Source organism: Gopherus evgoodei, chromosome 1 (assembly GCF_007399415.2).
Source record: "Gopherus evgoodei ecotype Sinaloan lineage chromosome 1, rGopEvg1_v1.p, whole genome shotgun sequence".
NCBI lineage: Eukaryota > Metazoa > Chordata > Testudines > Testudinidae > Gopherus > Gopherus evgoodei.
In genome coordinates, this window is record NC_044322.1 from 339887353 (window position 1) to 339901769 (window position 14417).

The following is a 14417-nucleotide window of genomic DNA, read 5'->3' on the forward strand; positions in this document are numbered from 1 at the left end:
CCAAAAGAAACTACACCATCTGCTCAAGAAACTCCCTGAAAAAGCACAAGAACAAATCTGCACAGACACATGCCTAGAACCCCGACCAGGATCTGCTACCCAAGATCCATAAACCTGGAAATCCTGGAAGCCCCATCATCTCAGGCATTGGCACTCTGACAGCAGGATTGTCTGGCTATGTAGACTCTCTCCTCAGGCCCTACGCTACCAGCACTCCTAGCTATCTTCGAGACACCACTGACTTTCTGAGGAAACTACATTTCATTGGTGATCTTCCAGAAAACACCATCCTGGCCACTATGGATGTAGAAGCCCTCTACACCAACATTCCACACAAAGATGGACTACAGGCCATCAGGAATACTATCCCAGATAATGTCATGGCAAACCTGGTGGCTGAACTTTGTGACTTTGTCCTCACCCACAACTATTTCACATTTGGGGACAACGTATACCTTCAAGTCAGCAGCACTGCTATGGGTACCCGCATGGCCCCACAGTAGCCCAACATTTTTATGGCTGACTTAGAAAACAATGCTTCCACAGCTCTCATCTCCTAATGCCCCTATTCTACTTGTGCTACATTGATGACATCTTCATCATCTGGATCCATGGAAAAGAAGCCCTTGAGGAATTCCACCATGATTTCAACAATTTCCATCCCACCGTCAACCTCAGCCTGGACCAGTCCACACAAGAGATCCACTTCCTGGACATTATAATGCTAATAAGCAATGGTAACATAAACAGCACCCTATACCAGAAACCTACTGACCGCTATACTTACCTACATGCCTCCCGCTTCCATCCAGGACACACCACACTATCCATTGTCTACAGCCAAGCTCTAAGATACAACTGCATTTGCTCCAACCGCTCAGACAGAGACAAACACCTACAAGATCTCTAAGAATTCTTACAACTACAATATCCACCTGGTGAAGTGAAGAAACAGATTGACAGAGCCAGAAGAGTACTCAGAAGTCACCTACTACAAGACTGGCCCAACAAAGAAAGTAACAGAATGCCACTAGCTGTCACCTTCAACCCCCAACTAAAACCTCTCCAGCGTATCATCAAGGATCTACAACTTATCCTGAAGGAAGATCCCTCACTCTCACAGATCTTGGGAGACAGGCCAGTCCTCAATTACAGACAGCCCCCCAACCTAAAGCAAATACTCACCAGCAACCACACAACAAAAACTCCTTGCAACAAAACTTGTTGCCAACTCTGTCCACATATCTATTCAGGTGACAACATCATAGGACCTAATCACATCAGACACACTATCAGAGGCTTGTTCACCTGCACATCTACCAATGTAATATATGCCATCATGTGCCAGCAATGCCCCTCTGCCGTGTACATTGGCCAAACTGGACAGTCTCTATGCAAAAGAATAAATGGACACAAATCAGACGTCAAGAATTATAACATTAAAAAACCAGTTGGAGAACACTTCAACCTCCCTGGTCACTCAGTTACAGACCTCAAAATCTCAATACTCCAACAAAAAAACTTCAAAAACAGACTCCAACGAGAGATGCTGAATTGGAATTAATTTGCAAACTGGACACCATAAAATTAAACTTGAATAAAGATTGGAAGTGGATGGGTCATTACACAAAGTAAAAACTATTTCCCCTTGCTAATTTCCCCCTCCCTGTTACTCACACCTTCTTGTCAACTGTTGGAAATTGGCCATCCTGATTATCATTACAAACGTTTTTTTTCTCCTGCTGATGATAGCCCACTTTAATTGATTACTCTTGTTATAGTTGGTATAGCAACACCCATTGTTTCATGTTCTCTGTGTATATATATCTTCCTACTGTATTTTCCACTCCATGTAGCTGATGAAGTGGGTTTTAGCCCATGAACGCTTATGCTCAGATAAATTTGTTAGTCTCTAAGTTGCCACAAGTACTCATTCTTTTTGCTGATACAGACTAACACAGTTACCACTCTGAAAGCTGAAATTCCATGTATTCACTTCACTCCAGAAATGGTGGAACTCAGAAAAACATCAATACTATAAGCCCCACAGTACCGCTGTGAGAGTTTGTGCCATTGGATCACAGAGGACCTGGCTTGGGTGGGAGCCAGACGATGTGAGCAAGAGCAGCAGGCTGGAGACAGCTGTCTGGGCTCTGTCTGTGGAGAGTCTTGGCAGCAGGCATCCCAAGAGATGGGACTGAAAGCTGAGAGTCAGGCTGGGAAGCAGCCTGTTGCTGGCAGGGGACCAGACATATCAGTAGCAGGAAGATAAAGGTAGCAGCTTGAGCAGTTCCACAGGGTGTGCTTACCCTGACACCCTGCACTGGAGTGCTTTCCGAAGATCTGGGTTAGGAACTGTTGTTTTGATCTTTTGTTGTGATTGTTAAAGAAATTGTACCTAGGGCATTTGCATCTTTTATTTTTGGCAGCCCTGGTAAAGAAACCATTTGTTACTGAGTATGGATCCCTTTGTGCGTCTGGTCCTTAGAGCCTAGCAGTGCACCTGACAAGTGCCTCCTGTAAGCTGCCTCTGGGAGAAAGAGGAAACTCCATGCAGGAAATTGATTTTGTTGCTCACTCCTGTCTTTCTGCGTGACCTTAGCCAGAACACGTGTTTCTGTTCAGCTGAAGAATGGACTGAATCTCCTGCCCGAGGGTATGTCTACACTAGAAATGTAGCTGTGCCACTCTAGTGTAGACTTGCTACAGTGATGGAAGAGGTTCTTCTGTTGTTGTAAATCCACCTCTCTGAGGCTATGTCTACATTTAAACTGCTACAGCAGCACAGCTGTGCCTCTGTAGCTCTTCGCCACTTGCTAATTAAGTGATGGGATTCTGTCACTGAAGTTAATCTATCTCCCCAAGAAGTAGTAGCTAGGTGTAGACCAGGCCTGAGCTAACACAGCCACACATTCATGATCTAGCCACAAAAGGAGTATTCGTTCCTCTTCCCCCGTTAATTTTACCTTCTCTTTTGCTCATTTTTTCCCTCCTATTTTATTTAATGCAAATGAATGAACAGTTTGCACATGACGATTTCCTGAACATCTGCAAAACTTTCCCAAGTCCTATCTCTTATCCCAACCAAATGATATGTTTAAAAATAAATAAACCAACATGAGAATATTTTAAGCCTTTCATTTTTGTCTATGGACATCGCTGCTGCTGCTGCTGCGTTAAAAAAATAATATATTTTTGCTCTGAATAGGCTGCTGTGCATACCATTTAATTCAATCATTAATTAATTTGATCTCTTGTTAATTTGATTGGTACCTCAAGAACCAGATCATTTGTTTTAAAGAATAAAACAGCTTAATTTACAACAATTCTTTTGTTTGCTTCAGGCACTTGTTGAATAATGTGATCTCTAGCTAGAAAGAGTTCTCACTTCACTGATAAGGAAGGTCAACATTCTGAATGAGAGGTAAAAAGAACCCAAGAAAAATCCATGACAATAAAAGGCATTTACCACTAAAGGTTGTGTTACTCAGGCATTGTTACTGATATTATAAGCATCCGGTTGCCATATGGATAACAAGATCAACCATTTAATCAAAATGATTGAAATAGACATGTTCAAACAAAGAGGAAGAAAGCCCTGTATTGGGAACAATCACAAAGCAGCAGTCTCCAAACTGTGATTTGGGGTCACTCCATCAGCAGATGGCTTCGGGTCCAACTGGCCACATCTGGTCTGCAAGATGATGCCCTCTGCCCCCAAATGTGTCCAGACTGCTCCACAAACACCACACCAGGAGGCTGCCATTTTTATCCCCAAAATGGCAGCCTTCAGCACGACCTTGCATGTACAATCCATGTGAGTTCATGTGACATGGAGGCTGCCGTTTTGTAAAATGGTGGCCTCCTGGTGCAGCATTTGTTGAGCAGGTCTGGACATGTTGGCTGTGTTGAGGTGGCACTGTGGATGTCATTTTGCCATTTGCACCATCTGGCTGTGCAAGCAACCAGCTGAGAGACTTGAATCTAAAAGAGACTTATCTCTAGGCAGCAGCCTTATCAACAGAGCATCCTGTCTGCTTGAGCTAGTAGGAGCCTGTGCTCATAGGTGCTGACTCCATGGGGCTGGAGCACCTATGGAAAAAAACTGGTGGGTGCTCAGCACCCACCGGCAGCTCCCGACCCCGCCCTGCCCCCCTGCTCCAGTTTACCTCCACCTCCGCCTCCTCAGCAAGTGTGCTGCCACATCCTGCTTCTCCTCCTCCCTCCCAGTGCTTGCGCCACAAAACAGCTGATTTGTGGGGCAGGGAGGGCAGGGGGAGGGAGGAACACAGCATGCTGGGGGAAGAGGTGGGGCCAGGGTGGGGATTTGGGGAAGGGATCCAATAGGGGCAGGGAGGGGGTGGAGTTAGGGTGGGGACTTTGGGGATGGGGTTGGAATGGGGTCTGGCCAGGGGCAGGGCGGGGCCAGGGATGGGGAAAGGGGCGGGTGGGCGTGGGCACCCACTGGCACCGGAGAAAGTTGGTACTTATGCCTGTGCTAGCCTTTTCTGAGATGGGAATCTGCTGTGGCTTGTAAGTGTCCTTAAGGCAGGGCCCAAAGCTTCTTTAGCACTCGATAAAGAATCATTGTAAGGCACTGTCTCTGTGCTGCTTTAGTATAACCACACAGGACCTTCCTAAGTGCTGGCCTCATTTGCTCAACAGTGAATTCCTCTTCCTGATTTGTGATCAGACGCACTATGGACTCATTTGTATGCAGAGCATCTGCTTCAACCTCCAGCAGTGAGTCTAGTGATGCAGTTATGAATGAAAAACGAGAGTGCAAGAAATGTGCTCACAAATATGAGATGGCTTTTGTGTCCATCCAGTCTTAGTATCGATCTACTGTTGATGTCACATCAGAGATTAGATGTGCAATTTCTATCATACCACCAGACTTGAGAATCTGTGTGACAACATGCAAATCCATGTGTCACTTTAGAGATCTTTAAATAGTGTACTTAAGTGTAAATTCCATGGATTTCTTGGTCCCTACATTGCTTTGTTGCTGTCTGGGGTCACAGGAAACAGCAAGTCTGGGGTCATGCAGACAAAACGTTTGGTAACTACTGTCGAGGAGGTTGTTTTCTCACTCTATTTTCAAATGCAGACCTATGGCTTGTTTACACTTGAAACGCTATAGTAGACACTGTAGACACTACCTAACCTGACAGAAGGGATTCTCCCATCAACATAGGTATCCACCTCCCCGAGAAGTGGTAGCTAGGTCAACAGAAGACTTCTTCCATCAATTTAGCACTGTGTATGCTGGCAGTTAGGTCGGCTAAACTATGCTGCTCATGGATGTGAATTTTTCATATCCCTGAGCGACGTAGCTGGGTTGATGTAACTTTTTAATGTAGACCAGGACCCATTTGTGTGGGATGGTAAATTGTTCAGGCCTGGTCTACACATAAAACGTAAGTCTACATAACTATGGCACTCAGGAGTGTGAAAAATTGACGTCCCTGAGCACTGTAGCTACATCAACCTACCCCCCGGTGTAGCTGCTGCTAGATTGACAGATGAATGCTTCCTTCAACATAAGTACCTTGCTTGAGGAGGTGTTGTTCCTACAGAGATGGAAAAACCCTTTCTGTTGCTGTAGGCTGCATCTGTACTAGGAGGTTACTCTGGCAGAGCTACAGTGCCATAGCTGAGCATACTTAGTCTTGAGAAAAGTCTTGATGAATCTTCAAATATGTTGAGAGCTGTTATTAAGAGGATGGTGATCAATTGTTCTCCAGGTCCACTGAAGGTACAGTAAGAAGTAATGGGCTTAATCTGCAGCAAGGGAGATTTAGGATTGATATTAGGAAAAACTTTCTAACTATAAGGATAGTTAAGTACTGGAACAGGTTACCAAGGGAAGTTGTGGAATCCTTGTCATTGGAGGTTTTTAAGAGCAGGTTACATGAAGAGCTCTCAGGGATGGTCTAGATATACTTGGTCCTGCTTCAGGAGAGGAGGCCAGATTAGATGGCCTCTCAAGGTCCCTTCCATTTCTACATTGTTGTCATTCTATGAGAAGCTATTTTATACCTCCCATTTCCTATGGTTACTTCCCTCAGCCCCTCCTGGTATCCTATCATTAAATAATCTCTCCTTGTGCTTCTTTCCCTTCACCTTCAAGTCTGCTGTTGCTTTTTCTGTCTTTAAGAAGACTTCACTCAATCCTACCTCCTTCTCTGCCTTTTACTAAATCTCCTTTCTCCCTTCATGTCAAAGCTTCTTAAGCAAGCAGTCTACTCCCAGTGCCTTGACTTCCTTTCCTTCCTCTTCTTGGGCTTGCTATGCTATTGAAATAGCCCTCAAAAAGAGGTCCCCAAGCCTAGTGAGGGGTGTGTTTTGATGGCTTCCGCAATGGGAGAAGGCAAAAAGGACCGGAGGGGGTGGGTCCTATGAGATTTCCACTCCCCACAGGATGGGGACTTCCAGAATAGGCTTAAGGTCTTGTGGGATTTGGCACTTAATTTGGAGCCATAAGATCTCACAGGATCTGGCATGAGATTTGGAACTGTTATAAGAGCCATGTGCTTGGATTTAGGTGTGTGCTCAAGAGGGGGCAAGCAGGGGCTAGGGTTGCTAGGCCTCCGGTTTTCGACCGGAATGCCCGATCAAAAAGGGACCTCAGCAGCTCCAGTTGGCACCACTGACTGGGGCACTAAAAGTCTGGTTGACAGCGCAGCTGGGGGCCCAGGGCTAAGGTAGGTTCTCTGCCTGCCCTATCTCCATGGCCGGCCAGGGAGTCTCCAATTGATTTATTTTATAATTATATGGTAAAAATGAGAAAGTAAGCTATTTTTCAGTAATTGTGTGCTGTGACACTTCTGTATTTTTATGTCTGATTTTGTAAGCAAGTAGTTTTTAAGTGAGGTGAAACTTGGGGTACAGAAGAAAAATAAGACTCCTGAAAGGGTCTGGAAAAGTTGAGAGCCACTATGTTAAAGGAGTGGGGAGGGATAGCTCAGTGGTTTGAGCATTGGCTTGCTAAGCCCATGGTTATGAGTTCAATCCTTGAGGGGCCAGTTAAGGTTTTGGGGCAAAATCAGTACTTGGTCCTGCTAGTGAAGGCAATGGGCTGGACTCAATGACCCTTGAGGGTCCCTTCCAGTTCTTGGAGATAGGTATATCTCCATTATTATTTAAAAGCCCCGCTTTGGACTGTTGCACTTTAGTTAGGGGTTTGCACACTTATGTAGTTACATTAGGGCAAACTTCCTCTGTTCATAACTTTCCACTGAGTGCTGGTGACCTTTGCTGTCAGTGCCCATAAATCCCACAGTCCAAACAACACTTACAGACTACAGAGAAGAGGTTATAAAAGCTGCTTCTCCTTACACCACCCCAAACAAACAAACAGAAAAAGTAGTGGGCCTGTCCCCTCTTTATCTCTGCTCCTCCCTCGGAGTGCAGGAGTTTTTGTCCATGAGAATGCAGCTTTTTCAAGTCTAATGTACAAGCCAAGGGAGGACAATTATCTGTGTTTGAAAGGCAAATGAAGACTCCCACACCTTGCTGAGCCCCACCCCTCCCAACAGAAACTGAGATGATGGGAGTGATCATCTGGTGAAAGATGCTAAAAAACCCTGTGAGCTGAGCCTTGAGCAAACACTGCATGAGCTGCTAGGGGACTTGTATGTGAGGAAGTGCAGAACTGATCTGGTTGTTCACTTAAACTGGAGGCTGTAATGTCTCAACAAAGACATTCTCACACTTTCCCCCTCCATTGAGCTCTTACTTATAGAGCTAAAGCAACTCTGCTTGTCGAGTAAGAAGCCACCTCTATAGAGGTGGATTTACCATGAAACAAGCAGTGCAGTGGCATGGGGCCCCCAAAATGCAGGATAAATCTCATCTGACAACCTGCCCCTGTGTCCAAGCCAGAGGCTCAGGCAGGCAGGCTCCCTGCATTGTGTGGCCGGTGGCACCACACCACTTACAGAAGTGGCTGGTTGCTGGCACGTCTCAGCATGCCCCTGGCTGTGGGGAGGTGGCTCTGTGCACTGCCTGTGCCTCAAGCAGCACACAGAGACCCAAGGGGCACGCAGAGATGTGCCAGCAGCTGCACAGCAGGGCTAAGGTGACACCCTGCCCACACTGCCTCCCTCCCTCTGCACTGCAGCTGCTCCTGGAAGTGGTCAGCATGTCCCTGGAGCCCCTGGAGGGGGGAGGGGGTGTTTCCATGTGTTGCCCCTGCCCCAAGCACTGACTCTGCAGCTCCCATTGCTGGGAACTGCGACCAATGGGAGCTGTGGTGGTGGCACCTGCAGGCAGCAGCAGGCAGAGACCCACTGCCCCTCCCTTGCCTAGGAGCCACTGCCAGAGGGGTGTGCCAGTCGCTTTGGGAGCCATGTCACCCAAGGTAAATGCCACCCCTGACTGCTCCCACACACCCAGAACCTGCACCCAAACTTCCTCCCAGAGCCCGGACCCCTCACCCCCTTCCACACTCCAACCCCCTGCCCCAGCCCAGAACCCGCACCCTGCGCCCAAACTTCCTCCCAGAGCCCGGACCCCTCACCCCCTTCCACACTCCAACCCCCTGCCCCAACCCAGGGTCTGAACCCTGCACTCAAACCTCCTTCCAGAGTCCATACTCTTCATCCTGCCACACACCCCCTACCCCAGCCCAGATCCTGCACCCCGCATCCCTTCCTGCACCCCACACCCAAACTCCCTCTCAGACCCTGACCCACCGCATCCCGTCCCCCACCCCAACCCCCTGCCCCAGTCCAGAGCCTGCACCCCTCACCTCCTTCCACACCCCGCACCCAAACTCCCTCTCAGAGCCTGACCCCCGCATCTCCTCCCACACCCCAGCCCCCGCCTCAATCAAGATACCTCACTTTATTTTCATTTACTTCCTCTTATTTATAATATAGGAGGAGGATGAAGAAAAAGGAGAATGAAAAATGTGGGAGGAGATGAGAGAGAATGTTCTTTTTCTTGGGTGGGTTCTGAGGGGTGGGGGTGGGGTGTGTGTGAAAATGAAGCTGCGCACAGGGCCCCATTAACTCTAAATCCACCACTGCACCTCTACACTAGAATCTCTACCATGCTGGGATATGGATAAACATGGTAGCCCCGATGTACTTCTGTCCTTCAGTGCTCATGACACTGAGTCATGTCCCCAGAGCATGATGCAGCCTTCAGCTTTGCAGGGCTGCAGTCTGGTCTGTTAAATGGGATAATCCGAAGGCAGCTCCCCTTAGCCCCATATCCTAACTGGAGCCTTAAAGCAAGGCATTAATGTAGGTGGGAGCTTGACAATGCCTAGATTATTAAACTGTGTCTTGAATGGCTTTCAGTGTGTCCGTCTCTGTCCTTGCATACCAGTCCTGCTCAAGCACATCAGTCAGTACCAATGCAGGACTCTTTTGGTCAGACAGGTGTTTCGTAGCCCCACAGACTGACTGCAGTATGAGTCAGTCACTTGCTGGATGAACTGAACACTCATTACCAGATTCCTGAATGGGGGAAATGGCTCAGCATTGGAATTTCTTCCATATCTCTCCTTGCGTGCCCTCAAGTGGGTATGGGAGTGCAGATGAGGGGCTGAGATGAGCAGAGCCACTCCTAGGAAAAAGTCCCTGCTTGTGAAATGTGCATGGTAGGCACTGAAGAGAGGCTTGTCTGTCCCTATATCCTCCCTGACGGGAACTGGAACGCACTTAACTCCACTCTTGCTGGAATTATGTAACGGCAGGACACCAGGGCTTATTCTATCTATATCTATTCTGTGTCTCACCCACTGAGGTGTGGAAGAAGGGAGATTTCCCTTCCAGACAAGGGACGCAGCAGCCCTTCACAGGCAGGGGAAGGAGTGACTCCACCTGAATGGAAACCTTAATGTGACTAAGGCTCTCAGAGCACTCTCTGCTGTCCTGAGATGTTTAATAATGAAGACTACCAAACAGAAATGTGCATACAATATTAATTGCACTTCAAGCATGTACCCAGGCTCTCTCGATTGCAGGTCAACAGATTCAGAGCACGAGCACCAGTGGCCAAGGAAGTCCCAGAACAGATGCTGGCATCCCTATGGAATATTGGTTTCTAGAAGCAATATCCATGGCCCAGGGAGCACTTGCACCATGCACCTTTTTAGATTACACAATAGCATTTGAGGAGTTTCAGGGGGCTGAGGGTCTATCCAGGCCTGACCGATACCAGAACTCCAGATTTGGTGGTTCATGGTCTTGCTATAGCTAACTTGTTATCTGGGGTGGCCTTTTACTGCAGGTCTGTGAGTCATCTAGGCCCCTATCAGGGATTCGTGATCTTCAGGACTTGGGAGGGTTGGGCCCAGGCTGCAGGGATGTGGAGCCATGCTAGCAAATCAGTGACCTTGCAGGTCCTTAGGCCATTAATTGAGGTTCTTCCTGGATTTAACATTCAGGGATGAGGCTGTACTCTTCAAACCATCTGCGACAGGGTAGGCATACCCCGCACTGGGCAAAAAAGGGTTAACTCCATGCTATGGGTTAACTCCTTCAGACAGTCCTGCCCATCTCTACGTGGTGGCCCACTTTCCTGCATGCAGCCCTGACCCCAGGGAAGTTGCAGAGACTCTGGCCACTAGGCTGAGCAGCTCTGACCCCAAGGGCAGTTGCATAGACTCTGGCCACTAAGCCATGCAACCCCAATACCCCAAGGGCAGTTGTATGGACTCTAGTTGTTCAGCCACGCAGCCCTAAACATAAGGGCAGCTGTGTTGACTCTGTTCATTAGACCACATAGCCCTGTACCCGAGGGCCACTATATTGACTCCAGCACTTGAGCTGCGCTGCTTTCAGCCTAAGGACAGTCTGGTAAACTGTAACCCCAGTGGTATCACAACCCTGACCCCCCCCCCAAGGAGGATGGGGTATGCAAACCTCATGACAACATCCTTTCTGCTGGTTTTCTTTGAGGCCTTGTGGGTCAGTGAGTTGTTCCTTTCAACCAAGGGATACTCTTTGGGGCAGGCACTCGAACAACAGTACGTGCAGCAAGAAGGTGACTCTCTGTGGCTCAAGGTCTGCAGATCAAAAATTGTTCCAGTGGGGGGGTTGGCGAGGCTGTTGCTCTGCACCGCTCTGGTGAGGGGAACCTGTGTCCTGTATGGGCACTGTGGGCATATGTGACTCAGTGGTCACTCAGTGAGGATCCCCTGTTCCTGCATGAGGGATTGTTCCTTTCCAACAAAATTCCAGTTGTGGGAGGGCTTAGGAAGGGGCTGTCATTTCTGGGCTTGCCACCAAAAGAGTATGTCTCCCACTTGTTCTGTATAGAGGCCATAACAGTGGCTACCCAGTTGGGTCTGGATGGGTCAGAGGTCCAGGCTATAGAGTGCTGGTCTATCGTATAGAATGTATTGGAGGAACATCTATGGGTGGGAGTATGGATTTGTGGGCATGGCATTGTGCATGAAGCTTACAGGACTGTGAATAATTCAGCAAGAGGCTCATAGCTGGGCCTTAGGCTGTATGTGATTTTAAATAAAATAAATAGAGATATCTTATCTCCTAGAGCTGGAAGGGACCTTGAAAGGTCATGGAGTCCAGCCCCCTGCCTTCACTAGCAGGACCAAGTACTGATTTTGCCCCAGATGGCCCCCTCAAGGACTGAGCTCACAACCCTGGGTTTAAGCAGGCTAATGCTCAAACCACTGAGCTATCCCTCCCTCTATTTTGTCTTGACACAGAAGATGAGGCATGCATTGGGGCCAGCTTATGCCTCATCTTGCCAGGATCTCTTGAGTCTGATCTGTATGTTCCAGTTCACCAAAGAGTCTTATGTGAGGTCTCAGATAGAAGCCAGTGTCACACTGTTCATCAATATCACTGTGAAATGTATGTACAGGAGTTATGTCTAAGAACTTAAGAAAATATGTTCTTAAAGTTAGCGTTGGGGGGGTTGGTCACCAGAAAAGGGGAAAAACAGATTTTCTGTCAGACAAGACATGTTCATTCACAATGGGCTTCCTATCACCAGTGTCATAAACAGATAGCTAAGGGTTAATGTCTCTTTCACCTGAAGCACCTGACCAGAGGACCAATCAGGAAACTGGATTTTTTCAACTTTGGGTGGAGGGAAGTTTGTGTCTGAGTCTTTGTTTTCTGCCTGCCTGCTTTCTCTGAGCTTTGGAGAAGTAGTTCTGTTTTCTAATCTTCTGTTTCTAAGTGTAAGGACAAAGAGATCAGATAGTAAGTTCTATGGTTTCTTTTCTTTGGTATTTGCATGAATATAAGTGCTGGAGTGCTTTGATTTGTATTCTTTTTGAATAAGGCTGTTTATTCAATATTCTTTTAAGCAATCGACCCTGTGTTGTGTCACCTTAATACAGAGAGACCATTTGTATGTATTTTTTCTTTCTTTTTATATAAAGCTTTCTTTTAAGACCTGTTGGAGTTTTTCTTTACTTCAGGGAAATTGAGTCTGTACTCACCAGGGAATTGGTGGGAGGAAGAAATCAGGGGAAATCTGTGTGCGTTGGATTTGCTAGCCTGATTTTGCATTCCCTCTGGGGAATAGGAAAGTCCTTTTTGTTTCCAGGACTGGGAACGGAGAGGGGGAGTCACTCTGTTTGGATTCACAGAGCTTGTGTCTGTGTATCTCTCCAGGAGCACCTGGAGGGGGGAAGGGAAAAAGGATTATTTCCCTTTGTTGTGAGACTCAAGGGATTTGGGTCTTGGGGTCCCCAGGGAAGGTTTTTCAGGGGGACCAGAGTGCCCCAAAACACTCTAATTTTTTGGGTGGTGGCGGCAAGTACCAGGTCCAAGCTGGTAGCTAAGCTTGGAGGTTTTCATGCTAACCCCCATATTTTGGACGCTAAGGTCCAAATCTGGGACTAAGGTTATCACATGAGTGGCAGTGGTTGGGATATAGACAGAATCCAGAAGCCAGTAGGAATATTATATTTTTCTCTTCTCTGCTAAGGGCTTTTTAACAGAGAGAACAGTTTGGTTTTAAAAGGGAACCAGAGAGAATTTTTTTTTCTGCTCTCTCTGGCAGTTTGTGGTTTGCATGTGTTATAACCTTATTCCCAGATTTGGACCTTAGCGTCCAAAATATGGGGGTTAGCATGAAAGCCTCCAAGCTTAGTTACCAGCTTGGACCTGGTACTTGCTGCCACCACCCAAAAAATTAGAGTGTTTTGGGGCACTCTGGTCCCCCTGAAAAACCTTCCCTGGGGACCCCAAGACCCAAATCCCTTGAGTCTCACAACAAAGGGAAATAATCCTGTTTCCCTTCCCCCCTCCAGGTGCTCCTGGAGAGATACACAGACACAAGCTCTGTGAAACTACACAGAGTGATTCCCCCTCTCCGTTCCCCAGTCCTGGGAACAAAAGGGACTTTCCTATTCCCCAGAGGGAATGCAAAATCAGGCTAGCCAATTCAACACACACAGACCTCCCCTGATTTCTTCCTCCCACCAATTCCCTGGTGAGTACAGACTCAATTTCCCTGAAGTAAAGAAAAACTCCAACAGGTCTTAAAAGAAAGCTTTATATAAAAAAGAAAGAAAAAATACAAATGTTCTCTCTGTATTAAGATGATACAACACAGGGTCAATTGCTTAAAAGAATATTGAATAAACAGCCTTATTCAAAAAGAATACAAATCAAAGCACTCCAGCACTTATATTCATGCAAATACCAAAGAAAAGAAACCATAGAACTTACTATCTGATCTCTTTGTCCTTACACTTAGAAACAGAAGACTAGAAAATAGAACTACTTCTCCAAAGCTCAGAGACAGCAGGCAGACAGAAACAAAAGACTCAGACACACAATTCCCTCCACCCAAAGTTGAAAAAATCCGGTTTCCTGATTGGTTCTCTGGTCAGGTGTTTCAGGTGAAAGAGACATTAACCCTTAGCTATCTGTTTATGACAGCATGTTAAGCAAGAAATCATTAAGGTGCTATCACGAGTCTTTTGTCACACAATAGCACTCCCATTGAGAGTCATTACCAGCACTATATAAATGCAAATAAAGTGGTTTTTCAGGTTTACTTAACATTGAAGATTAGCTAAAGGCACTGTTGCTAGGCAGACTTCAGGAGGCAACAGAGAACCTGCAGTTCAGAAGATAAACACCGGAGGGCACCCCAACACAAGAAAACAGGAACCATGTCTACCAAGACAAAAATGGAGGCTGAAGAACAAATCAGAGAAGCTGAACACAGGCGACAGCTGGAAATAAAACAAAAAGAGATGGAGATGAAAGAAAGAGAAGAACAGATCAGACAGGCAGCCTACCAAAGAGAACAGGCAGCCTACCAAAGAGAACAGGCAGCCTACGAGGCAGCACACAAAAGAAAATGAGAAGAAGAAGAGGTGGCCCACCGCCGAGAAATGGAAAAACAACAAGAAGAAATGGAAAAACAACAAAAAGAGAATGAAGAGAAGGAAAAACAGAGAAAACATG